This window comes from Cherax quadricarinatus, chromosome 100 (assembly GCF_038502225.1).
Source record: "Cherax quadricarinatus isolate ZL_2023a chromosome 100, ASM3850222v1, whole genome shotgun sequence".
NCBI classification, from domain to species: Eukaryota; Metazoa; Arthropoda; class Malacostraca; order Decapoda; family Parastacidae; genus Cherax; species Cherax quadricarinatus.
This window is the reverse complement of record NC_091391.1, coordinates 255375-279486: the sequence shown is the minus strand read 5'-3', so window position 1 is coordinate 279486 and position 24112 is coordinate 255375. Positions and strand designations below refer to the sequence as shown.

Below are 24112 nucleotides of genomic sequence, written 5' to 3'. Positions count from 1 at the left end.
TACTCAGACTACCATTGTATACCTTTCTTGCACCCCATACTCAGACTACCATTGTATACCTTTCTTGCACCCCATACTCAGACTACCATTGTATACCTTTCTTGCACCCCATACTCAGACTACCATTGTATACCTTTCTTGCACCCCATACTCAGACTACCATTGTATACCTTTCTTGCACCCCATACTCAGACTACCATTGTATACCTTTCTTGCACCCCATACTCAGACTACCATTGTATACCTTTCTTGCGCCCCATACTCAACTACCATTGTATACCTTTCTTGCACCCCATACTCAGACTACCATTGTATGCCTTTCTTGCACCCCATACTCAGACTACCATTGTATACCTTTCTTGCACCCCATACTCTACCATTGTATACCTTTCTTGCACCCCATACTCAGACTACCATTGTATACCTTTCTTGCACCCCATACTCAGACTACCATTGTATACCTTTCTTGCGCCCCATACTCTACCATTGTATACCTTTCTTGCACCCCATACTCAACTACCATTGTATACCTTTCTTGCACCCCATACTCTACCATTGTATACCTTTCTTGCACCCCATACTCAGACTACCATTGTATACCTTTCTTGCACCCCATACTCAACTACCATTGTATACCTTTCTTGCGCCCCATACTCAACTACCATTGTATACCTTTCTTGCACCCCATACTCAACTACCATTGTATACCTTTCTTGCGCCCCATACTCAACTACCATTGTATACCTTTCTTGCGCCCCATACTCAGACTACCATTGTATACCTTTCTTGCGCCCCATACTCAGACTACCATTGTATACCTTTCTTGGGCCCCATACTCAGACTACCATTGTATACCTTTCTTGCACCCCATACTCAACTACCATTGTATACCTTTCTTGCACCCCATACTCAACTACCATTGTATACCATTCTTGCGCCCCATACTCAACTACCATTGTATACTTGCACCCCATACTCAACTACCATTGTATACCTTTCTTGCACCCCATACTCAGACTACCATTGTATACCTTTCTTGCGCCCCATACTCAACTACCATTGTATACTTGCACCCCATACTCAACTACCATTGTATACCTTTCTTGCACCCCATACTCAGACTACCATTGTATACCTTTCTTGCGCCCCATACTCAACTACCATTGTATACTTGCACCCCATACTCAACTACCATTGTATACCTTTCTTGCACCCCATACTCAGACTACCATTGTATACCTTTCTTGCACCCCATACTCAGACTACCATTGTATACCTTTCTTGCGCCCCATACTCAACTACCATTGTATACTTGCACCCCATACTCAACTACCATTGTATACCTTTCTTGCACCCCATACTCAACTACCATTGTATACCTTTCTTGCACCCCATACTCAGACTACCATTGTATACCTTTCTTGCGCCCCATACTCAACTACCATTGTATACTTGCACCCCATACTCAACTACCATTGTATACCTTTCTTGCACCCCATACTCAGACTACCATTGTATACCTTTCTTGCACCCCATACTCAGACTACCATTGTATACCTTTCTTGCGCCCCATACTCAACTACCATTGTATACTTGCACCCCATACTCAACTACCATTGTATACCTTTCTTGCACCCCATACTCAACTACCATTGTATACCTTTCTTGCACCCCATACTCAGACTACCATTGTATACCTTTCTTGCACCCCATACTCTACTACCATTGTATACCTTTCTTGCACCCCATACTCAGACTACCATTGTATACCTTTCTTGCGCCCCATATTCTACCATTGTATACCTTTCTTGCACCCCATACTCAGACTACCATTGTATACCTTTCTTGCACCCCATACTCAACTACCATTGTATACCTTTCTTGCACCCCATACTCAGACTACCATTGTAGACTACCATTGTATACCTTGCACCCCATACTCAGACTACCATTGTATTCAAATTCAAAGTTTATTCTCTATAAGTATTACAGTGTTGGATTAACAGAATTTGGTTATTGTGTGGTTTACATGTAGTTAAATAATGATTACAGAGTGTACCACTAGAACACCTAGCATGGCTAGGTATTACAGAGTGTACCACTAGAACACCTAGCATGGCTAGGTATTACAGAGTGTACCACTAGAACACCTAGCATGGCTAGGTATTACAGAGTGTACCACTAGAACACCTAGCATGCCTAGGCATTTCGGGCAGACTTAGTTTAATTCTTTATTTTAAAATATTACAAATTATGAGGTAAGTTGGTATTATGGCTAAGTGACTAAATACTAGTTTGTGAGTTTAGCAATGTGAATGCTTTTGTTTTGGCTCAGTACATAGTTTCAGTATTGGAGTATCATAGGATTCATTATTTTAAGATTGAGATTAATATTTCTGTTTATGGTCAAATGAGTGAGTGAGTGTAAATGTGAACCACCAGGTGGTATTCGTGTAGTTAGTTGACGGGGTGTATCAGGGAGATAAGATGTTTTCTAATGGTAGTTCTGAAGGTGATGAATGTGTCTGCAGTTCTAGAGTTCTCAGGTAAGGTATTCCAGATTTTAGGGCCTTTGACATACATTGAATTTTTGTAAAGGTTTAGTCGGACACGGGGAATGTCATAGAGATGTTTGTGTCTGGTGTTATGCCTGTGGGTTCTGTCACAACTATCAAGAAAGCGTTTTAGGTCAAGGTTGATATTGGAGTTTAAGGTCCTGTAGATGTAGATTGCACAGTAGTAAGTGTGGATGTACTGAACTGGGAGTAAGTTTAGATCTATGAAGAGTGGGGGTGTGTGTTGCCAGGGATGGGATTTAGTGATTATTCTTACTGCAGCTTTTTGTTGGGTTATTATTGGCTTTAGGTGTGTTGCTGCAGTTGATCCCCAAGCACAAATAGCATAGGTGAGGTATGGATAAATAAGTGAATGGTATAGTGTGAGAAGGGCATTTTGCGGCACGTAGTATCTTATCTTGGAGAGGATCCCAACTGTTTTGGATACTTTTTTGGTTATGTGTTGGATATGGGTGCTGAAATTCAGGTTGTTGTCAAGGTATAGGCCTAGGAATTTGCCCTCATTATGTCTGGTAATTAGAGTGTTGTCAATCTTAATGTTAATTTGTACATCTCCTGCTCTGCTACCATTTTAATGTTCATAATATAGTAGGTTTTGTCAGTGTTAAGCGTAAGTTTATTGGCTGTCATCCAAGTCGATATTTTGATCAGCTCCTCATTAACAATGGTGTTGAGGGTGGCAAGATTACTCAGACTACCATTGTATACCTTTCTTGCACCCCATACTCAGACTACCATTGTATACCTTTCTTGCACCCCATACTCAGACTACCATTGTATACCTTTCTTGCACCCCATACTCAGACTACCATTGTATACCTTTCTTGCACCCCATACTCAGAATAACGACCCTCGCCCAATGTACTCTAGCATCTCTCTGATGCCGGACCAGGAATTGGCTGGTAAGACACAATAATAATGATATCCTTATTGTATACAAGTACATGTACAAGGTATACAAGTACATGTACAAGGTATACCAGTACATGTACAAGGTATACAATTACAAGGTATACAAGTACATGTACAAGGTATACAAGTACAAGGTATACAAGTACATGCACAAGGTATACCAGTACATGTACAAGGTATACAATTACAAGGTATACAAGTACATGTACAAGGTATACAGACCATAGCTGACATCAATGACATTCTACTATATAGAAATTAACTTGTTATGCTGAGCATTTCCCGCAAATTAGGTCAGTTTTGTCCCAGGATGAGACCCACACCAGTCCACTAACACCCAGGATGACCCACACCAGTCCACTAACACCCAGGATGACCCACACCAGTCCACTAACACCCAGGATGCGACCCACACCAGTCCACTAACACCCAGGATGCGACCCACACCAGTCCACTAACACCCAGGATGTGACCCACACCAGTCCACTAACACCCAGGATGACCCACACCAGTCCACTAACACCCAGGATGCGACCCACACCAGTCCACTAACACCCAGGATGCGACCCACACCAGTCCACTAACACCCAGGATGTGACCCACACCAGTCCACTAACACCCAGGATGCCACCCACACCAGTCCACTAACACCCAGGATGTGACCCACACCAGTCCACTAACACCCAGGATGTGACCCACACCAGTCCACTAACACCCAGGATGTGACCCACACCAGTCCACTAACACCCAGGATGTGACCCACACCAGTCCACTAACACCCAGGATGTGACCCACACCAGTCCACTAACACCCAGGATGTGACCCACACCAGTCCACTAACACCCAGGATGTGACCCACACCAGTCCACTAACACCCAGGATGTGACCCACACCAGTCCACTAACACCCAGGATGCAACTTCCCAGCAATTCCAGGAACAGCTGTTAAAAATTGACCACTGTCTGGAAAATCTTCCAGCTCCTGCACCCAACATCTTGCTCCTGGGGGATTTCAACTTAAGGCACCTAAAATGGAGGAATATAGCAAATAATATTGTTGCAGAAATAACACCAGGAGGCAGCTCTGATGAAAACTCACACTCACACGAGCTTTTAAATCTCTGCACAAAATTCAATTTAAACCAGCAAATAATAGAGCCTACTAGACTGGAGAATACACTAGACCTCATATTCACTAACAATGATGATCTGATAAGAAATGTCACCATATCAAAAACAATATACTCAGATCACAACATAATTGAGGTTCAGACATGTATGCGTGGAGCCCCAGACCGACAAAATGAGACTAGTCACGAGGGAGCATTCACCAAATTCAACTTCAATAACAAAAACATAAAGTGGGACCAAGTAAACCAAGTCCTAACCGATATAAGCTGGGAAGATATACTAAGCAACACAGACCCAAACTTATGCCTAGAACAGATTAACTCGGTGGCACTCGATGTATGCACAAGGCTTATTCCTCTAAGAAAAAGGAGGAGTAGATGTAAAATAGAAAGAGACAGGCGCTCCCTTTACAGGCGACGGAAAAGAATAACAGAGCGGCTAAAAGAGGTCAATATATCTGAAATGCGCAGGGAGACACTGGTCAGAGAAATAGCAAGCATCGAACTTAAGCTAAAAGAATCCTTTAGGAGTCAGGAATCGCGGGAAGAACTAAAAGCCATAAATGAAATCGAAAGAAACCCAAAGTATTTCTTCTCCTATGCCAAATCAAAATCGAGAACAACGTCCAGTATTGGGCCCCTACTTAAACAAGATGGGTCCTACACAGATGACAGCAAGGAAATGAGTGAGCTACTCAAGTCCCAATATGACTCAGTTTTTAGCAAGCCGCTAACCAGACTGAGAGTCGAAGATCAAAATGAATTTTTTATGAGAGAGCCACAAAATTTGATTAACACAAGCCTATCCGATGTTATCCTGACGCCAAATGACTTCGAACAGGCGATAAATGACATGCCCATGCACTCTGCCCCAGGGCCAGACTCATGGAACTCTGTGTTCATCAAGAACTGCAAGAAGCCCCTATCACGAGCCTTTTCCATCCTATGGAGAGGGAGCATGGACACGGGGGTCGTCCCACAGTTACTAAAAACAACAGACATAGCCCCACTCCACAAAGGGGGCAGTAAAGCAACAGCAAAGAACTACAGACCAATAGCACTAACATCCCATATCATAAAAATCTTTGAAAGGGTCCTAAGAAGCAAGATCACCACGCATCTAGAAACCCATCAGTTACACAACCCAGGGCAACATGGGTTTAGAACAGGTCGCTCCTGTCTGTCTCAACTATTGGACCACTACGACAAGGTCCTAAATGCACTAGAAGACAAAAAGAATGCAGATGTAATATATACAGACTTTGCAAAAGCCTTCGACAAGTGTGACCATGGCGTAATAGTGCACAAAATGCGTGCTAAAGGAATAACAGGAAAAGTCGGTCGATGGATCTATAATTTCCTCACTAACAGAACACAGAGAGTAGTCGTCAACAGAGTAAAGTCCGAGGCAGCTACGGTGAAAAGCTCTGTTCCACAAGGCACAGTACTCGCTCCCATCTTGTTCCTCATCCTTATATCCGACATAGACAAGGATGTCAGCCACAGCACCGTGTCTTCCTTTGCAGATGACACCCGAATCTGCATGACAGTGTCTTCCATTGCAGACACTGCAAAGCTCCAGGCAGACATCAACCAAATCTTTCAGTGGGCTGCAGAAAACAATATGAAGTTCAACGATGAGAAATTTCAATTACTCAGATATGGTAAACATGAGGAAATTAAATCGTCATCAGAGTACAAAACAAATTCTGGCCACAAAATAGAGCGAAACACCAACGTCAAAGACCTGGGAGTGATCATGTCGGAGGATCTCACCTTCAAGGACCATAACATTGTATCAATCGCATCTGCTAGAAAAATGACAGGATGGATAATGAGAACCTTCAAAACTAGGGAGGCCAAGCCCATGATGACACTCTTCAGGTCACTTGTTCTATCTAGGCTGGAATATTGCTGCACACTAACAGCACCTTTCAAGGCAGGTGAAATTGCCGACCTAGAAAATGTACAGAGAACTTTCACGGCACGCATAACGGAGATAAAACACCTCAATTATTGGGAGCGCTTGAGGTTCCTAAACCTGTATTCCCTGGAACGCAGGAGGGAGAGATACATGATTATATACACCTGGAAAATCCTAGAGGGACTAGTACCGAACTTGCACACGAAAATCACTCATTACGAAAGCAAAAGACTTGGCAGACGATGCACCATCCCCCCAATGAAAAGCAGGGGTGTCACTAGCACGTTAAGAGACCATACAATAAGTGTCAGGGGCCCGAGACTGTTCAACTGCCTCCCAGCACACATAAGGGGGATTACCAACAGACCCCTGGCAGTCTTCAAGCTGGCACTGGACAAGCACCTAAAGTCAGTTCCGGATCAGCCGGGCTGTAGCTCGTATGTTGGTTTGCGTGCAGCCAGCAGCAACAGCCTGGTTGATCAGGCTGTGATCCACCAGGAGGCCTGGTCTCAGACCGGGCCGCGGGGGCGTTGACCCCCGGAACTCTCTCCAGGTAAACTCCAGGTAAACTCCAGTCCACTAACACCCAGGATGACCCACACCAGTCCACTAACACCCAGGATGTGACCCACACCAGTCAGCTAACACCCAGGATGTGACCCACACCAGTCCGCTAACACCCAGGATGTGACCCACACCAGTCCACTAACACCCAGGATGTGACCCACACCAGTCTGCTAACACCCAGGATGTGACCCACACCAGTCCGCTAACACCCAGGATGTGACCCACACCAGTCCGCTAACACCCAGGATGTGACCCACACCAGTCCACTAACACCTGGAGTTTACCTGGAGAGAGTTCCGGGGGTCAACGCCCCCGCGGCCCGGTCTGTGACCAGGCCTCCTGGTGGATCAGAGCCTGATCAACCAGGCTGTTGCTGCTGGCTGCACGCAAACCAACGTACGAGCCACAGCCCGGCTGATCAGGAACTGACTTTAGGTGCTTGTCCAGTGCCAGCTTGAAGACTGCCAGGGGTCTGTTGGTAATCCCCCTTATGTGTGCTGGGAGGCAGTTGAACAGTCTCGGGCCCCTGACACTTATTGTATGGTCTCTTAACGTGCTAGTGACACCCCTGCTTTTCATTGGGGGGATGGTGCATCGTCTGCCAAGTCTTTTGCTTTCGTAGTGAGTGATTTTCGTGTGCAAGTTCGGTACTAGTCCCTCTAGGATTTTCCAGGTGTATATAATCATGTATCTCTCCCTCCTGCGTTCCAGGGAATACAGGTTTAGGAACCTCAAGCGCTCCCAGTAATTGAGGTGTTTTATCTCCGTTATGCGCGCCGTGAAAGTTCTCTGTACATTTTCTAGGTCGGCAATTTCACCTGCCTTGAAAGGTGCTGTTAGTGTGCAGCAATATTCCAGCCTAGATAGAACAAGTACCTGAAGAGTGTCATCATGGGCTTGGCCTCCCTAGTGCGACCACACCAGACCGCTAACACCCAGGATGCCACCCACACCAGTCCACTAACACCCAGGATGCCACCCACACCAGTCCACTAACACCCAGGATGCCACCCACACCAGTCCACTAACACCCAGGATGCCACCTACACCAGTCCACTAACACCCAGGTACCCATTTTACACTGATGGGTGAACAGGGACAGGGAGAACAGGTGTCTTGTGGAAACACGTCCCTAATGTTTTCCAGCCGTACAGAAGGAGATTCGAACCCCGGACCTCAATGTGTGAGCTGAATGCGCTACCGATCGAGCTACGAGACACCTACAGTCAGGCATCTTTATTCCGAAACGTTTCTCCTACACAGTAGGTTTCTTCAGTCGAGTACACAAAGTAGGCAGGAGCAGTAGAAATGTGAAGGCAATGTAATCAGTCCATCACCCTTAAAGACTTAGATTTGAGGTGGTCAGTCTTTCGGGAATTACTTAAATTCTCTGGAAATTCCTTAACAAACTCATAGGAATTAAAATTTGCTAGGTCGTTCACCGAAGCTTGAAACAAACCTTAAAAGTGGAGGAAGGATTTATTAAGTGGAAGATGTAAGCTTAAGTGGCCAAGTTGGGCACTAGTTGTGACGTAAGATTGTAAGAGACACATAAAGGATGAACACTGCAACAGGCCTACTGACCCACACTAGGCAAGTCTTTTTCAAATTCAATCTGACAAAAATATTTGCCGAGCCCATTTTCAGTATTAGGTCAGTGTACACAAATGCAACTTGTGTGACACCTGACATTGGTTGTATCTGGTGTTTACTATCAGGAAGTTTGTGTGGTGGTGATACATCTGGCCCTCATACATAGTATACAGTAAGACACATGTCCAACACTTAGGTACCTTAATAAAGAGTTTAGACGTATGTTCGACACTCCGGTATCATTATTGATCGACAAAGATAAATATCTGACCTCTCTTACTCATCATAGACCATCTAACTTCACCGACAAGATATTTAACTTGCGATATTCCAACCATGTTATTGTTACTGCTTTCAGAAGGACAAATCACTTGACAGATCTTATATACACATCTAATCCGCACGTTTTGGTCCGATTTGGGCCATTACCTATTGTTTCAGTCAGGGTTCTGTGTACCTGTTGCCCTAAATATGTGAGGGTTCCCAGACCACATCTAGCAAGGCACACCAGACCAATTCCAGCAAGACAAAGCCGGTGCTTGAACCTGGTAGCAGGCGTCAGAGGAAGCCTTAACACGTCGTGGTGGAGGCGGCTCAGGTGTCAGGATAGTTGGTGGTCAGGCGAGGCTATTGGGCAAGTAACCTGTCTTGTGTGGGATAAGGTATGCCGGGGGCAGGAACATGACCACAAGGGTAGACTGGCAGGGAGACAGGATAGAAGGGAGGGACCTGATACGACAGGATGAGAGTAGGAAACAAAAGACTGCGGAAGAAAATATGGAGGTGGGAAGAGAGGAGAAAGATCTACGTAAACATGGGAGTGGGAAATGAAGAGGTAGCAGAGATAGGACAGAAACCAGAAGGCTGGTGTGGGATGATAAGGAAGACAGTGTCAGGACTGCTTGAGAACCCGTCGTTATGCGACTCTGTAACAACTGCTTGAGAACCCGTAGTTATGCGACACTTACAGCTGCTTGAGAACCCGTCGTTATGCGACTCTAACAACTGGTAGGTGGCCCGGTGGCCTGGTGGCTAAAGCTCCCGCTTCACACACGGAGGGCCCGGGTTCGATTCCCGGCGGGTGGAAACATTTCGACACGTTTCCTTACACCTGTTGTCCTGTTCACCTAGCAGTAAATAGGTACCTGGGCGTTAGTCGACTGGTGTGGGTCGCATCCTGGGGGACAAGATTAAGGACCACAATGGAAATAAGTTAGACAGTCCTCGATGACGCACTGACTTTTTTGGGTTATCCTGGGTGGCTAACCCTCCGGGGTTAAAAATCCGAACGAAATCATATCGTATCCTAACCCGTCGTTATGCGACTCTGTAACAACTGCTCGAGAACCCATCATCATGCGTCAAAGAAGAGTTGAGTGTGTGTTTCTAGCTGTTCCTGCATCTTTATCCTCACCCCCTTTGTCAGTAGTTTAACATCTTCATAATGCAGCCCATACCCATCGTGTGGGTGGTGGTCATAAGATTACAGAGGTACATAATGGGTCCAGGGATTGTACCTCAACATTACAGAGGTACATAATGGGTCCAGGGACTGGAGCTTCACCTTCGTCAGTGGTGGTGATTCTGGCTGGTACAAAATCTTGCCTGGAGCTCTAAGTCACTGTGGCGGTAATTTCTTGCAATCAGGTCAGTGTTTTGATTATTGGATGCCCCTGGGTAAAGTTAACCCTGGGATGTCCCTGGGTAAAGTTAACCCTGGGATGTCCCTGGGTAAAGTTAACCCTGGGATGTCCCTGGGTAAAGTTAACCCTGGGATGTCCCTGGGTAAAGTTAACCCTGGGATGTTCCTGGGTAAAGTTAACCCTGGGATGTCCCTGGGTAAAGTTAACCCTGGGATGTCCCTGGGTAAAGTTAACCCTGGGATGTCCCTGGGTAAAGTTAACCCTGGGATGTCCCTGGGTAAAGTTAATCCTGGGATGTCCCTGGGTAAAGTTAACCCTGGGATGTCCCTGGGTAAAGTTAACCCTGGGATGTCCCTGGGTAAAGTTAACCCTGGGATGTCCCTGGGTAAAGTTAACCCTGGGATGTCCCTGGGTAAAGTTAACCCTGGGATGTCCCCTGGGTAAAGTTAACCCTGGGATGTCCCTGGGTAAAGTTAACCCTGGGATGTCCCTGGGTAAAGTTAACCCTGGGATGTCCCTGGGTAAAGTTAACCCTGGGATGTCCCTGGGTAAAGTTAACCCTGGGATGTCCCTGGGTAAAGTTAACCCTGGGATGTCCCTGGGTAAAGTTAACCCTGGGATGTCCCTGGGTAAAGTTAATCCTGGGATGTCCCTGGGTAAAGTAAACCCTGGGATGTCCCTGGGTAAAGTTAATCCTGGGATGTCGCTGGCAAAGGTTAACCCTGGGATGTCCCTGGCTAAGGTTAACCCTGGGATGTCCCTGGGTAAAGTTAACCCTGGGATGTCCCTGGGTAAAGTTAACCCTGGGATGTCCCTGGGTAAAGTTAACCCTGGGATGTCCCTGGGTAAAGTTAACCCTGGGATGTCCCTGGGTAAAGTTAACCCTGGGATGTCCCTGGGTAAAGTTAACCCTGGGATGTCCCTGGCTAAGGTTAACCCTGGGATGTCCCTGGCTAAGGTTAATCCTAGAATGTCCCTGGCTTGGTTGATAAAGCTGTCGCTTCACACGGTGAGGGTCCGCGTTTGATTCCCGGGGAGGATAGAAAAATTGGGCGTGTTTCCTTACACAAGTTGTCTGTTAGTGGACTGGTGTGGGTGGCATCCTGGGTGTTAGTGGACTGGTGTGGGTGGCATCCTGGGTGTTAGTGGACTGGTGTGGGTGGCATCCTGGGTGTTAGTGGACTGGTGTGGGTGGCATCCTGGGTGTTAGTGGACTGGTGTGGGTGGCATCCTGGGTGTTAGTGGACTGGTGTGGGTCACATCCTGGGTGTTAGTGGACTGGTGTGGGTGGCATCCTGGGTGTTAGTGGACTGGTGTGGGTCACATCCTGGGTGTTAGTGGACTGGTGTGGGTGGCATCCTGGGTGTTAGTGGACTGGTGTGGGTCACATCCTGGGTGTTAGTGGACTGGTGTGGGTGGCATCCTGGGTGTTAGTGGACTGGTGTGGGTCACATCCTGGGTGTTAGTGGACTGGTGTGGGTGGCATCCTGGGTGTTAGTGGACTGGTGTGGGTCACATCCTGGGTGTTAGTGGACTGGTGTGGGTGGCATCCTGGGTGTTAGTGGACTGGTGTGGGTCACATCCTGGGTGTTAGTGGACTGGTGTGGGTGGCATCCTGGGTGTTAGTGGACTGGTGTGGGTCACATCCTGGGTGTTAGTGGACTGGTGTGGGTGGCATCCTGGGTGTTAGTGGACTGGTGTGGGTCACATCCTGGGTGTTAGTGGACTGGTGTGGGTGGCATCCTGGGTGTTAGTGGACTGGTGTGGGTCACATCCTGGGTGGTAGTGGACTGGTGTGGGTGGCATCCTGGGTGTTAGTGGACTGGTGTGGGTCACATCCTGGGTGTTAGTGGACTGGTGTGGGTGGCATCCTGGGTGTTAGTGGACTGGTGTGGGTCACATCCTGGGACAAAACTGACCTAATTTGCGAGAAATGCTCAGCATAACAAGGGACTTTCTGTATAGTAGTATGTCACTGATGTCAGCTATGATCTGTATACCTTGTACATGTACTTGTATACCTTGTACATGTACTTGTATACTTTGTACATGTACTTGTATACCTTGTACATGTACTGGTATACCTTGTACATGTACTTGTATACCTTGTACATGTACTGGTATACCTTGTACATGTATTTGTATACCTTGTACATGTACTTGTATACCTAGAACATGTAATGGTATGCCTTGTACATGTACTGGTATACCTTGTACATGTACTTGTATACCTTGTACATGTACTTGTATACCTTGTACATGTATTTGTATACCTTGTACATGTACTTGTATACCTTGTACATGTATTGGTATACCTTGTACATGTACTTGTATACTTTGTACATGTACTTGTATACTTTGTACATGTACTTGTATACCTTGTACATGTACTGGTATACCTTGTACATGTATTTGTATACCTTGTACATGTACTTGTATACCTTGTACATGTACTTGTATACCTTGTACATGTACTGGTATACCTTGTACATGTACTTGTATACCTTGCACATGTACTTGTATACCTTGTACATGTACTTGTATACCTTGTACATGTACTTGTATACCTTGTACATGTACTTGTATACCTTGTACATGTACTTGTATACCTTGTACATGTACTGGTATACCTTGTACATGTACTGGTATACCTTGTACATGTACTGGTATACCTTGTACATGTACTGGTATACCTTGTACATGTACTGGTATACCTTGTACATGTACTTGTATACCTTGTACATGTACTGGTATACCTTGTACATGTACTTGTATACCTTGTACATGTACTGGTATACCTTGTACATGTACTGGTATACCTTGTACATGTACTGGTATACCTTGTACATGTACTGGTATACCTTGTACATGTACTGGTATACCTTGTACATGTACCCCGTACTCATCCAATGTCTTGGGATTTATTATATATATATATATATATATATATATATATATATATATATATATATATATATATATATATATATATATATATATATATATATATATATATATATATTTGTAATTGTTGGTTTTTTAAATCAGTAAAAATTAACTAATCTGTTGGTAATACCCTACATGGTTAATTATTATTATGATTGAGGGATTAAATCAGTGTTACGTTGTGAAGTTCAAAGTTCCTATATACTCTGACGGGTCATATCACATATATAACACGAAACTAGCACAAAATATCCGGTATATGTAGAAACATGCAAAGCTGCCTGACTAGGGATGGTTGAACTGCAGCTCCTGTGCCTCTTGAGGGGGTTCGAGGTGGTGTACACCTACTGGGTCTGGCTGTTGTTATGCAACATACTGGGTCTGGCTGGTGTTATGCAACATACTGGGTCTGGCTGGTGTTATGCAACATACTGGGTCTGGCTGTTGTTATGCAACATACTGGGTCTGGCTGTTGTTATGCAACATACTGGGTCTGGCTGTTGTTATGCAACATACTGGGTCTGGCTGGTGTTATGCAACATACTGGGTCTGGCTGTTGTTATGCAACATACTGGGTCTGGCTGGTGTTATGCAACATACTGGGTCTGGCTGGTGTTATGCAACATACTGGGTCTGGCTGGTGTTATGCAACATACTGGGTATGGCTGGTGTTATGCAACATACTGGGTCTGGCTGGTGTTATGTAACATACTGGGTCTGGCTGGTGTTATGCAACATACTGGGTCTGGCTGTTATGCAACATACTGGGTCTGGCTGGTGTTATGCAACATACTGGGTCTGGCTGGTGTTATGTAACATACTGGGTCTGGCTGGTGTTATGCAACATACTGGGTCTGGTTGGTGTTATGCAACATACCGGGTCTGGCTGGTGTTATAAGAACATAAGAACATAAGAACGAAGGAACACTGCAGAAGGCCTACTGGCCCATGCAAGGCAGGTCCAAGTCTCCTACCGGCTTAAGCCAATGCACCCAACCTAGTCAGGTCAGGTCACATTGACTTAAGGGAGGAACACGGCAACCGACCTGGTAGCACAAGCTATCAGGTCTAACTCACACCCACCCACATCTACTCATGTATTTATCCAACCTATTTTTAAAGCTACACAACGTTCTGGCCTCTATAACGGTATTTGGGAGTTTGTTCCACTCATCCACAACTCTATTACCAAACCAGTACTTTCCTATATCCTTCCTGAATCTGAATTTTTCCAACTTAAAACCATTGCTGCGAGTCCTGTCTAGGCTAGATATTTTCAGCACACTATTTACATCCCCTTTATTTATTCCTGTCTTCCATTTATACACCTCAATCATATCCCCCCTAATTCTACGTCTTTCTAGAGAGTGCAGTTTCAGGGCCCTTAGTCTATCCTCATAGGGAAGGTTTCTGATACATGGGATCAACTTTGTCATCCTCCTTTGTACATTTTCCAGAGAATTTATATCCATTCTGTAATACGGTGACCAAAACTGTGCAGCATAATCTAAATGAGGCCTAACCAAGGATGTATAGAGTTGAAGAACAACCTGAGGACTCCTATTATTTATGCTTCTTGATATGAAGCCAAGGATTCTATTAGCTTTATTGCGAACACTTATGCACTGTTGTCTTGGTTTCAGATTACTGCTAACCAGAACTCCTAAATCTTTTTCGCAATCCGTAATATTAAGATCTACATTATTTAGTTTATATGTGGCATGGTTATTGTCCTGTCCAACATTTAGAACTTTGCATTTGTCTATATTAAACTGCATCTGCCACTTCTCCGACCACTGCATCAGTCTATTCAAATCTTCCTGGAGTGCTCGAATGTCCTCGTCAGAATGAATTCGACGGCCTATTTTGGTGTCATCGGCAAACTTGCCGATGTCGCTCTTTATGCCCTCATCTATGTCGTTTATGTAGATTGTGAACAGCAGGGGGCCCAACACTGACCCCTGTGGAACACCGCTCGTGACGCTTCCCCACTCTGATTTCTCCCCATTTATGCAAACTCTCTGCTGCCTATTTGTCAACCATGCCTCTATCCAGGAAAAAATTTCTCCTCCTATTCCATGTGCTTTAATTTTCCTCAATAGTCTCTGATGTGGGACCCTGTCAAAAGCCTTACTGAAGTCCATATACACAATATCATATTCATTACCATGATCTACCTCCTCAAATACCTTAGTGAAAAAAGTTAATAAATTCGTAAGGCAGGAACGCCCCTTTGTAAAACCATGCTGAGATTCGTTGATTAATTTATGCTTTTCAAGGTGGCTACGAACTGCCTCGGCAATTATTGATTCCATAAATTTTCCCACTATGGAGGTTAGGCTTATTGGTCTATAGTTCGAAGCTAAGGACCTGTCACCTGTTTTGAAAATAGGTATCACATTTGCCATTTTCCACTTATCTGGCACCATGCCAGTTTGTAGTGATATGTTGAAAAGATTAGCCAAAGGTGTGCTAAGCTCCTCTTTACATTCCTTTAGAACCCTTGCATACAGTTCATCAGGGCCTGGGGATTTGTTAGGTTTTAATTTATCTATTTGCCTAAGGACCATGTCACTTGTGACCCTAATAGTGCACAGTTTATTATCGTCCTGTTCTACATAATTTATCATTACTGGAATATCGCTGGTATCCTCCTGTGTAAAAACTGAGAGGAAGTATGTGTTAAAAATTCTACACATTTCCTTATCACTGTCAGTGAGCTGACCCGAGGAACTTTTGAGTGGGCCTATCTTGTCCCTGATCTTACTTCTGTATACCTGAAAGAATCCTTTTGGGTTAGTCTTCGATTCTCTTGCAACTTTAACCTCATAATCTCTTTTTGCTTTTCTAATTCCCTTTTTTATTTCTCTCTTTAACTGAATATATCGATTTCTCAATTGCCCCTCTCCTCTTTTGATTTGCCTATATATGCCTCTCTTTTGACCAATCAGATATTTTAATCTATTGTTCATCCATTTAGGATCATTTTTGTTTGATCTGATTTCCCTATTTGGAACATAATTTGACTGAGCAGCTAGAACTATGCCCTGGAAAGCATCATATCGGCAACCATCACCACCTACCTGACCCTTAGTCAGGTCATTCCAGTTCAGCCCACCTAAGTAATTTTTCAGTCCTATGAAATCAGCCAAGCGAAAGTCAGGGACGGAGACTTGATTGCCATTATTAGGGGAATTCCATGATATATTAAAACTGAGTGATTTGTGATCACTTTCCCCAAGCTCATCATTAACCTCAAGATTATTAATTAGTGTTTCCCTACTGGCAAGAACCAAGTCAAGGAGGTTATTACCCCTAGTTGGCTCTGTCACAAACTGTTTTAAAAAACAATCCTGGATCGTATCAAGAAAGTCACCTGACTCTAAATTTCCTGTCAAATTGCTCCAGTCAATCTGTCTATAGTTGAAATCTCCCATTAGCACAACATTTTCGTATGTAGATGCCTTACGAATTTCGTCCCATAGAAGTTTACTGCACTCCCTATCAAGATTTGGGGCCCTGTAAATCACACCCAAAATTAGTTTTTCTCGGCCCTCGAGAAGCTGTAACCAAACAGATTCAGTGGCTGACGCTTCTAATTTAATATCTTGTCTAACACAATTTAAATTGTCTCTGACATACATCGCTACTCCACCACCTTTCCTGTTGACCCTGTCAGTGTGGAATAATTTATAGCCTTGTATGTGACATTCAGAGGGCATCTCTCTATCTTTCAGATTAAGCCAGGTCTCTGTTATAGCAATAATATCTATGTTTCCTGCACTTGCAATTAATCTTAGCTCATCTATCTTATTTCTTACACTCCTGCTATTAGTATAGTAAACCTTAAGGGAGCTAGTCCCTTGCTGCCCTCTGCTGTCCCCCTTTGTTTGCTGACCTGATCTATTGTCTTTATTTATAACTTCATGCTGAATGCCTTTTATACATTTACTGTTTCCAACCCAAGTGTTGCAACCTGCTTGTTTCCCACACACACCCATACCTCTATCTTCCATCAGTTTAAAATCATAGGCATTTCACCAATGGCCTTCTCAATCGAGTCTGCAAGTGCTACCACCCCAGCCCCAGAGAGATGTACCCCATCCCTTGCATACATATCATGTTTGCCATAAAAGTTGTTCCAGTTGTCAATGAATGGGATTGCAAGTTCCTTGCAGTATCTGTCTAGCCAGCAATTTACACCAATTGCCCTAGACAACCATTCATTTCCTACTCCCCTTCTAGGCAAGATGCTACATATGATTGGGATCCCTCCCTTAGACTTAATGAAATCTATAGCTGACCTGTACTCATCTAGCAGCTCTTCTCTCCTACCCTTCCCAATATCATTTCCACCAGCACTGAGACAGATAATGGGCTTGTTCCCATTACCTGACGTGATATTATCCAGCCTGTTGACAATGTCCCCAACACCAGCTCCAGGGAAGCACACTCTGTCTCTCATCTTCTTATTCCTATTACAAAAAGCACGGTCAATATATCTTACCTGAGAGTCACCAACCACAAGAATGCGCTTACCTCCATTAGCAGGGGCAGTAGTACCCTTACCTTCACTGGCCACTGAAGTACATTCATCCTGAAGAACAGAGAAGCGATTTCCTACCTTCAGATCTTCACTCTTAACTTTCCTTACTCTGATGCGCCTTCCATTACTGTGAACCACTCGCCACTTGTAGCAGATGCTGGACTGCACCTCACTGCTGGTAGCCGTTGCTACCTCCCCAGCTACAGCCTCCTCACAGCGAGAGACAGACTGCACCTCACTGCTAGAAGCCTCATTCCCCACAACTCCAGCCACCTCACACTCTCTCCCAGACCCATTGAGGTGGACCTTCAGCCTCCTAATCTCCTCCTGGAGAAGCAAGACCTCCTCCTTCAACTCTCCAACCTCAATTTTTAAAACACTGCAGAAGCAAGCCATGCTTTGTAACCGTCCACACTAATCCCCAAAGCAGCTCAGGGTCTGTGACCTCACGTGACGACTGACCACTGAGTACTCAACTGACCACTGAGTACTGTTATGCAACATACTGGGTCTGGCTGGTGTTATGTAACATACTGGGTCTGGCTGGTGTTATGCAACATACTGGGTCTGGCTGGTGCTATGCAACATACTGGGTCTGGCTGGTGTTATGCAACATACTGGGTCTGGCTGGTGATATACAACATACTGGGTCTGGCTGGTGTTATGCAACATACTGGGTCTGGCTGGTGTTATGCAACATACTGGGTCTGGCTAGTGTTATGCAACATACTGGGTCTGAACATCAAAATGGTATACAATACCGACAGGTTGTTAGGTAAGACACATATGCAACAGTTAGACAACTTTATTCCGAAACGTTTCGCCTACACAGTAGGCTTCTTCAGTCGAATACAGAAAGTAGGCAGGAACAGTAGAGATGTGAAGACGATGTAATCAGTCCATCACCCTTAAAGTCGTAGAATTTGAGGTTGTCAGTCCCTCGGCCTGGAGAAGTTCAGTTCCATAGTCAGGAACTGAACTTCTCCAGGCCGAGGGACTGACAACCTCAAATTCTACGACTTTAAGGGTGATGGACTGATTACATCGTCTTCACATCTCTACTGTTCCTGCCTACTTTCTGTATTCGACTGAAGAAGCCTACTGTGTAGGCGAAACGTTTCGGAATAAAGTTGTCTAACTGTTGCATATGTGTCTTACCTAACATACTGGGTCTGGCTGGTGTTATGCAACATACTGGGTCTGGCTGGTGCTATGCAACATACTAGGTCTGGCTGGTGTCATGCAACATACTGGGTCTGGCTGGTGTTATGCAACATACTGGGTCTGGCTGGTGATATGCAACATACCGGGTCTGGCTGGTGTTATGCAACATACTGGGTCTGGCTGGTGTTATGCAACATACTGGGTCTGGCTGGTGTTATGCAACATACTGGGTCTGGCTGGTGTTATGTAACATACTGGGTCTGGCTGGTGTTATGCAACATACTGGGTCTGGCTGGTGTTATGCAACATACTGGGTCTGGCTGGTGTTATGCAACATACTGGGTCTGGCTGGTGTTATGCAACATACTGGGTCTGGCTGGTGTTATGCAACATACCGGGTCTGGCTGTTGTTATGCAACATACTGGGTCTGGCTGGTGTTATGCAACATACTGGGTCTGGCTGGTGTTATGCAACATACTGGGTCTGGCTGGTGTTATGTAACATACTGGGTCTGGCTGGTGTTATGCATCATACTGGGTCTGGCTGGTGTTATGCAACATACTGGGTCTGGCTGGTGTTATGCAACATACTGGGTCTGGCTGGTGTTATGCAACATACTGGGTCTGGCTGGTGTTATGCAACATACTGGGTCTGGCTGGTGTTATGCAACATACTGGGTCTGGCTGGTGTTATGCAACATACTGGGTGTGGCTGGTGTTATGCAACATACTGGGTCTGGCTGGTGTTATGCAACATATTGGGTCTGGCTGGTGTTATGCAACATACTGGGTCTAGCTGGTGTTATGCAACATACTGGGTCTGGCTGGTGTTATGCAACATACCGGGTCTGGCTGGTGTTATGCAACATACTGGGTCTGGCTGGTGTTATGCAACATACCAGGTCTGGCTGGTGTTATGGAACATACTGGGTCTGGCTGGTGTGATGCAACATACTGAGTCTGGCTGGTGTTATGCAACATTCTGGGTCTGGCTGGTGTTATGCAACATTCTGGGTCTGGTTGGTGTTTTGCAACATACTGGGTCTTACCTGGAGTTTACCTGGAGAGAGTTCCGGGGGTCAACGCCCCCGCGGCCCGGTCTGTGACCAGGCCTCCTGGTGGATCAGAGCCTGATCAACCAGGCTGTTACTGCTGGCTGCACGCAAACCAACGTACGAGCCACAGCCCGGCTGGTCAGGAACCGACTTTAGGTGCTTGTCCAGTGCCACCTTGAAGACTGCCAGGGGTCTGTTGGTAATTCCCCTTATGTATGCTGGGAGGCAGCTGAACAGTCTCGGCTGGTGTTATGCAACATACTGGGTCTGGCTGGTGTTATGCAACATACCAGGTCTGGCTGGTGTTATGCAACATACTGGGTCTGGCTGGTGTTATGCAACATACTGGGTCTGGCTGGTGTTATGCAATATACCAGGTCTGGCTGGTGTTATGCAACATACTGGGTCTGGCTGGTGTTATGCAACATACTGGGTCTGGCTGGTGTTATGGAACATACTGGGTCTGGCTGGTGTTATGCAACAAACCAGGTCTGGCTGGTGTTATGCAACATACTGGGTCTGGCTGGTGTTATGCAACATACTGGGTCTGCCTGGTGTTATGCAACATACTGGGTCTGGCTGGTGTTATGCAACATACTGGGTCTGGCTGGTATGCAACATACTGGGTCTGGCTGGTGTAATGCAACATACTGGGTCTGGCTGGTGCTATGCAACATACTGGGTCTGGCTGGTGTTATGCAACATACTGGGTCTGGCTGGTGTTATGCAACATACTGGGTCTGGCTGGTGTTATGCAACATACTGGGTCTGGCTGGTGCTATGCAACATACTGGATCTGGCTGGTGTTATGCAACATACTGGGTCTGGCTGGTGTTATGCAACATACTGGGTCTGGCTGGTGCTATGCAACATACTGGGTCTGGCTGGTGTTATGCAACATACTGGGTCTGGCTGGTGTTATGCAACATACTGGGTCTGGCTGGTGTTATGCAACATACTGGGTCTGGCTGGTGTTATGCAACATACTGGGTCTGGCTGGTGTTATGCAACATACTGGGTCTGGCTGGTGTTATGCAACATACTGGGTCTGGCTGGTGTTATGCAACATACTGGGTCTGGCTGGTGTTATGCAACATACCAGGTGTTATGCAACATACCAGGTGTTATGCAACACCTGTCTCATCCAGCAACAAAGCAGGTGTTATGCAACACCTGTCTCATCCAGCAACAAACCAGGTGTTATGCAACACCTGTCTCATCCAGCAACAAACCAGGTGTTATTCAACACCTGTCTCATCCAGCAACAAACCAGGTGTTATGCAACACCTGTCTCATCCAGCAACAAAGCAGGTGTTATGCAACACCTGTCTCATCCAGCAACAAAGCAGGTGTTATGCAACACCTGTCTCATCCAGCAACAAACCAGGTGTTATGCAACACCTGTCTCATCCAGCAACAAACCAGGTGTTATGCAACACCTGTCTCATCCAGCAACAAACCAGGTGTTATGCAACACCTGTCTCATCCAGCAACAAACCAGGTGTTATGCAACACCTGTCTCATCCAGCAACAAACCAGGTGTTATGCAACACCTGTCTCATCCAGCAACAAAGCAGGTGTTATGCAACACCTGTCTCATCCAGCAACAAAGCAGGTGTTATGCAACACCTGTCTCATCCAGCAACAAACCAGGTGTTATGCAACACCTGTCTCATCCAGCAACAAACCAGGTGTTATGCAACACCTGTCTCATCCAGCAACAAACCAGGTGTTATGCAACACCTGTCTCATCCAGCAACAAACCAGGTGTTATGCAACACCTGTCTCATCCAGCAACAAACCAGGTGTTATGCAACACCTGTCTCATCCAGCAACAAACCAGGTGTTCTGCAACACCTGTCTCATCCAGCAACAAACCAGGTGTTATGCAACACCTGTCTCATCCAGCAACAAACCAGGTGTTCTGCAACACCTGTCTCATCCAGCAACAAAGCAGGTGTTCTGCAACACCTGTCTCATCCAGCAATAACAGCAACAATAGATCAATAGACTCATAACACCATCAATATTACTTACTGTCTCAGTCTTGATAAACCTGCCCACATAATATTGACTCTAGAAAATATTCACAGGTTTATCTAAACCCATTAAGGTAGTGGTTTTATATTGTTATAATTGACGTTAATTATCCCAACACCAGGTGCTTTCTGATACCTATCTTATGTATCCCTTGTACGTGTGTACATGGTATCCCTCGTACTTGTGATCCCTTGTACTTGTGTACATGGTATCCTTTGTACTTGTGTACATGGTATCCCTTGTACTTGTGTACATAGTATCCCTTGTACTTGTGATCCCTTGTACGTGTACATGATATCCCTTGTACGTGTGTACATGGTATCCCTTGTACGTGTGTACATGGTATCCCGTGTACTTGTAAACATGGTATCCCTTGTACGTGTGTACATGGTATCCTTTGTACTTGTGTACATGGTATCCCTTGTACTTGTAAACATGGTATCCTTTGTACTTGTGTACATAGTATCGCTTGTACTTGTGATCCCTTGTACGTGTGTACATGATATCCCTTGTACGTGTGTACATGGTATCCCTTGTACGTGTGTACATGGTATCCCGTGTACTTGCTACTACTGTACAGTGTACCTCGTGTACTTGCTACCACTGTACAGTGTACCTCGTGTACTTGCCACCACTGTACAGTGTACCTCGTGTACTTGCCACCACTGTACAGTGTACCTCGTGTTGTTGCCACCACTGTACAGTGTACCTCGTGTGGTTGCCACCACTGTACAGTGTACCTCGTGTGGTTGCCACCACTGTACAGTGTACCTCGTGTGGTTGCCACCACTGTACAGTGTACCTCGTGTGGTTGCCACCACTGTACAGTGTACCTCGTGTGGTTGCCACCACTGTACAGTGTACCTCGTGTGGTTGCCACCACTGTACAGTGTACCTCGTGTGGTTGCCACCACTGTACAGTGTACCTCGTGTGGTTGCCACCACTGTACAGTGTACCTCGTGTGGTTGCCACTGTACAGTGTACCTCGTGTGGTTGCCACCACTATACAGTGTACCTCGTGTGATTGCCACCACTATACAGTGTACCTCGTGTGGTTGCCACCACTATACAGTGCACCTCGTGTGGTTGCCACCACTGTACAGTGTACCTCGTGTGGTTGCCACCACTATACAGTGTACCTCGTGTGGTTGCCACCACTATACAATGTACCTTATGTGGTTGCCACCACTGTACAGTGTACCTCGTGTGGTTGCTACCACTATACAGTGTACCTCGTGTGGTTGCTACCACTGTACAGTGTACCTCGTGTGGTTGCCACCACTGTACAGTGTACCTCGTGTGGTTGCTACCACTATACAATGTACCTTATGTGGTTGCCACCACTATACAGTGTACCTTATGTGGTTGCCACCACTGTACAGTGTACCTCGTGTGGTTGCTACCACTATACAGTGTACCTCGTGTGGTTGCTACCACTGTACAGTGTACCTCGTGTGGTTGCCACCACTATACAGTGTACCTCGTGTAGTTGCCACCACTATACAGTGTACCTCGTGTGGTTGCTACCACTGTACAGTGTACCTTATGTGGTTGCCACTGTACAGTGTACCTCGTGTGGTTGCCACCACTATACAGTGCACCTCGTGTGGTTGCCACCACTATACAGTGTACCTCGTGTGGTTGCCACTGTACAGTGTACCTCGTGTGGTTGCCACCACTATACAGTGTACCTCGTGTAGTTGCCACCACTATACAGTGCACCTCGTGTGGTTGCCACTATACAGTGTACCTCGTGTGGTTGCCACCACTATACAGTGTACCTCGTGTAGTTGCCACCACTATACAGTGTACCTCGTGTAGTTGCCACCACTATACAGTGCACCTCGTGTAGTTGCCACCACTATACAGTGTACCTCGTGTGTGTTGCACGTTATGCAGCAGTTGCCACATTGCACCTACAAACAGTCAGGTTATATTCCTTAAAGACCGTCATATCTAACTGGTTGCCATATTAAGTCAGTGTTCATGTACATGTACACTTATGTACAATTATCA

At 45.6% G+C, this 24112-nt stretch overlaps 1 protein-coding gene across 2 annotated transcripts in view; it reads left to right on the top strand.

The window, feature by feature from the left end:
* The window catches only part of LOC128704652 (protein FAM110A), a 131478-nt gene that overhangs the window by 17266 nt on the left and 90100 nt on the right, over positions 1–24112 (top strand). The gene's annotated exons all lie outside the window — the stretch shown is intronic.